This window comes from Poecilia latipinna, unplaced genomic scaffold, assembly GCF_001443285.1.
Source record: "Poecilia latipinna isolate Pla-1442-1.1 unplaced genomic scaffold, P_latipinna-1.0 Scaffold5505, whole genome shotgun sequence".
Taxonomy (NCBI): Eukaryota; Metazoa; Chordata; class Actinopteri; order Cyprinodontiformes; family Poeciliidae; genus Poecilia; species Poecilia latipinna.
This window is the reverse complement of record NW_015118121.1, coordinates 3488-8581: the sequence shown is the minus strand read 5'-3', so window position 1 is coordinate 8581 and position 5094 is coordinate 3488. Positions and strand designations below refer to the sequence as shown.

The 5094-nt window shown below is 37.7% G+C and overlaps 1 long non-coding RNA gene across 1 annotated transcript; it reads left to right on the top strand.

The window, feature by feature from the left end:
* Positions 1-148: 148 nt before the first annotated feature.
* LOC106943586 (uncharacterized) lies at positions 149-4875 on the top strand. The gene is made up of 2 exons (XR_001423955.1): positions 149-1361; positions 2788-4875. It is a non-coding gene; the product is annotated as an uncharacterized LOC106943586 (long non-coding RNA).
* The last annotated feature ends 219 nt before the right edge of the window (positions 4876-5094 follow it).

The following is a 5094-nucleotide window of genomic DNA, read 5'->3' as shown; positions in this document are numbered from 1 at the left end:
AAACTGATCCAACCATCTCCAATCTTAACACAAAGCTTTAAGGAAAGCCAGATCACCCCATTAATGTCGTCGTCACACACTGTTAGGGTAATCTGGTTTTGCAGAAAAGCTTTTCTGGTCTGGGAGACTAATCTGGATGGATAAAAGGATGAATGCAGAAATTACTAGACAGCTGTGAACAAATGTTTGTCCAGGGTGGCCAGCATGCTGGACAATGGTTCATGTTTTATGAGTCCAGAGATCGACAACTTCAGGATACTTGGCTACAGATCTTCCACCATCTGGCTCTCTCTCTGTCTGCTTTCCTGTCTGAAAACTGAATAAAGGCCACTAGTCCCACAAAGCAGCATATAAAAAAACCATCTAATTTAATGAATGGTTTGAAGACAGCAGTTATTTGTTTTCCATGTTAGCTAGACATCACATCCACAACAGTTCATTATATAAAACTTAGCCTTCAGCAATACTTGTAAATTCTTACACACTTTATTAATCTTCTTGAGTGTCAATGCACTAGCAAGGTTAATAACTTACACATTTTCTTTCATCTCAAATGAATGACTCATGTACTTTTTTGATATCTCAAATAGAGTATTGTGCAAAAGTTTACTAAAAATCAGGGGGAGCGACTTCCGGTTATGGCGTCTTGCTGAGCGGTTGGTTGCTGGGATCTGAGCTCCGACCAATATTTCCTTTCTTTGGATATTTACACCACTGCTAAGTTATTTTTTGTAAGAATATAAGTTAAAAGACTCAATTCAATATTCCAAGATGCCGATTAAAAACAAGTTAAAAGTGAAAACAACCCCCAAAGAGGGAGCCGAAGATGACGCTAGCAGCTAAGTGGAAACCTAGCACATGGAGGGGGCTAGCGCTAGCTCCCAGGTTCCTGAAACTAACCTCATGGAAGCGATCCAAGCCTTAAAATCTCATTTCTCCACGCAGCTACGTGAGATTATAACTTCAAACCAAGAAATTAAAGACACAATTGGAGTGTTCCTCGAGAGGCTTACCTCTGGAGGATAGCGTTGCCTCGCTAACAAACAAAGAAGCGACCTCAAAGAAGAAAATCCAAGAGCTCACTTTGAAGGTGGATGTGCTTGAAAATGACTACCGGAGACCTAATCTAAGACTTGTGGGATTACCCGAGAAAACAGAGCAAGGGGACATCGCAACTTTTCTCCAGAACTGGTTGATGGAGGTTCTGGGGAGGGATGCATTTCCATCTCCCCCCATTAACGAATGGGCTCACAGGCTGCAGGGGCAGAGCTCTCCAGGCGCCCCGCCACGAATGATCATCATAAAATCCCTAAACTACCAAGACAAGATGAATGATGACAGCAGCCCGTCTGAAAGGAAAGGTGATGTACAATGGCTGCTATGTGATGTTCTTCCCTGACCTGTCCGCGGAGGTGGTAAAACAACGGAAACGATACGACCGAGTGAAACCGTAAACTGAATATAAACTTCACAAATCCCAAACATGGTTTTACTTATTCTGCTATTAATTGAAAATAATCTGATCCAGGTTTGAAGTGTCTAGGTGTTGTAGATTTGGAATTAGACCAGTTCTAGTGTGATCCAGATGCAACAAAAGTGGTAAAATCAACCTTTATTGAAGTTTCACAAATCAGATAAAAGTTTCACAAATCACAAACATGATTCTAAATATTCTACTATTAGAGCAGAATAATTTAGTCCAGGTTTGAAGTAGTTTTTAAACTAGAGTTGATTAAAGATGCGGAAAGTAGCGGAAAGTAGTGAAAAATTAAGTGGAATCGCCCTTTAGCTATTGGAAGCTGGAATTGTAAACCAACTTCAACTTCGTTGATACTAAGACAATAATCTGATTAAAAGCCTGAAAAACTGAAAGTATTGATGCACTGAAAAAAACTACTGAAAATGGAAAAAAAAAAAAAAAACTATTTTTTTCAGAGTAATATATTTGCTTGTGAGGTATAGACTGGTATATATTTATACCAAAAAGGTCTGCATTATATGTTATTATTTATCAAAACTTATATTGCATGCATCAAGAAGATCAGATTAAGAAGGTCCATGGAAAGCAGATGGAAACATGCTTGATATATAAACTGATATCGTCTCTGAATTGTTATAAGTGTTAAATGTCAACCGTTTAAATATTAAATTATAATTTTCAGTACACTCTGCCAACTTATACAAGAGTATAAGTTTGTGGGGTTTTTTATTATTATTTTTCATTGACAATAACACAAAGGATTCCATTTGGACATCATCTGAAGAGATTTCATTAAGTAAGTGATTTCTCTTTTTGTGCTTGAAATAAGAAAATTTTACTTATAAAATAAGTTCTAGACTTGAAGTTTGATTGGTAAATATTGATATTCTAGTTTCTAGCACATATTTACTCATAATAAGTAAAATTTTCTGAATATCAAGCTTTTATATCTTACTGAGATAATTAAGTACAAAAACACTTAAAATAAGAAAAATATTCTAACTTAAACCCCGCTTGGTGAGAAAAATTATCTTGTCAGAAAGAAAACAAGAACAATCTCCTTAATTTAAGATATTTACTCTTACTAGGATTTCAGTTTTTGCAGTGCAATCACAATAAATACCAGAATATATTGTGATAAAATTCAGTCTTTAGTCAGTGCCATGTTTAAGCCTACTGACTTAAGATGGCTTTTGGTTTTTTGTAATTTAAGAGAAAAACAATGACAACATTTACCTTTAGCATGCTTAAAAACTCAGATTTGTAGTGGAACAGCACAACATAATCGTGTTCGATATGTTCCTCAGGATGGCCAGCTCTGTCCTGGGTTGCTCCCTTGACCCAGTTCAGGCGACCGGAAGCAGAATCACTCTGGATAAAATGGCATCACTGTTGCACAATGTCTCTCACCCCGTGAACGAAGACGTTACAGAACAGGAGAGCTCCTTTTGTGACAGACTGTTGCATCCGAGGTGCACAAAGGAGCCTTACTGTAGGTGCTTCCTCCCAGCAGCTGTAAGACTCAAACATCCAACAAACTGTTTTTTTTTTCCTACGGCTTTTAGCATTTTGAATAATATTCCTGCTCTAATTTTCACATCTCTGTTGTATTTAAAAAAAAACAACAAAAAAAAGTATCCAATTTACGGTAAAATACCGACAGTTGTGGTTGCCAGAACGTTACCATAAATATGGTAAAATATCAAAGCTGTTTAGAAACCCATCACCAGCTGCATGTTTATAAATCCAGCTAGTGAAATTCCTGTTTGCACTTCCATTTATAAGACATGAGCATGTTTGTTTTTTTTCTGTATCACCAGATGCTATTTATAAACTCTGCTTAAAACAGGGGATATAATTCCTCAGTCCAGCTCCATTTATAGATATTGCCAGGTGTTTTAATATCACCAGCTGCAGTTTAAAAACCCTGCTTGGAGCGGCTTGTGGAACTGTGCGCGGACTCGTTTTCAAACTCTGTCCTGCCTTTCCGTGTAATCACCAGATGCTGCTCATGAATTCTTCTTGAAACGGTGCGCGTAGCTGATTTGTTGCAGGTTTGTTAACAAACTATCAGGACTTTCAATATCACTGGCTACCGTTTATGCATTTCCATGAATAAAGCAACATTTATAAACCAGAGTAGGAAAATTAGAACAGATGTGGACCAATTAGGATTTTATTGTATTTGCCAGCTGCATAAAGGGTCACAAAAATGCAATGCCATCCTTCAGAAAACACAGAAATGAATGCAATTCTAAATATAGCAGAGGGAGGACCAAATGTGTACTGGCAGAAATGTCTAAAATGATGCAACAATAGGGACCAGGTGGCTCCCTGACTGTGGAAAACAAAACCAGTTTTTCTCTTTTTTTGTTTTTTCCTCCAAAGAATCAGTTATGAACTGGCTCCAGCTCCAGTGCTAGTTTTGTTTTCAAGCTGCTTTGTAAAACCTAACAGGTAGGGCTAGCAGGGCTCATCTCAGTACAAAAAGTGGTCTGAAAAGCTGCCTTTTTTCCTCTGAAAGTGGCGTAATTTTATTAGTCCATGTAAAGTGTTTAAACGCCTAACAGGCAAAAATCCACGATTAATTAATACTAAAAGAGTAACCAGACGTAGGATGACTTTCAGAATAAAGCCATAAGCCAAACATTTTATCAGACAAGTCGGCGCTGCGTTTTCCTTTCCTTGCATTCTTCTCCTCTTCTGTCCAAATCACACAAATGATTCTGAAAGTGAAGCGCAGGCTTCGGGGAGTTGAGGAGAGGTCAATCTCGCCCTCCGCATAATCGTTGTGTTGGAGTGTCTGATTGTATTAGGGTTGAGTGAATAACTGTAGCTGGCAGAAATAGCATCATGTTTTGAACTATCAGTGCAATTCATAGCCTTGTGACTGACTCAGTTTCTATTCATTCTCCCACGCTCTTCTGAAACTCTTTTTTTTTTTTTTTTTTTCCTAAAGTGGTTGAAGGACAAACGCGGCACAGCAGCGAGGGTGTGCTGGAATTAAGAATGAATGCGTTGACTGACCAACTATGATTATAGGAGCTGATCAAAAGCAGGCACTGCAGAACGTGGGCTTCACTTACAAAAGAAAGCATTTTTTGTTTTACCTGTAATGTTTTAACGTGTTGTAGGAAAAGGAAGAAAAAAAAACAAAACAGTATTAGTTGTTGAACTATCTGTAAGCAGAGGTGTGTTTATTGACAGTTTGAGGACAATGCTAACTCTAACTTTGGCTTTACGAGATGAGAGGCTGCTTTGGCTGTTGCATTTTACTGATTTCGGGAGCAACACGGAAGATTAAAACTTGCTTCTGTGTTTTCTGTAGCATGACACGAAGTAACAAATACAATGGATTGGATTATTTATTGTGTTTCCTCTCTAAATAAAAAAAAAATATTGGAAGTTGTTGTAAAATAAATAACAAATGCTGCAAAAGAGCTAAGGAAATTTGTGATATTCCCTGTAGTTTGTGTTTGTTGCATTTTGTAGTTTAGTTTCTTCAGCGTTACCACAGCAGTAAACAACAGAAGGTTTTGGCACATCTCCAACAAAAACAAACCGCAAAATAAAAGAAACATGTTTTCTTCAGTGTGCAACTGAAACAAAAGCCT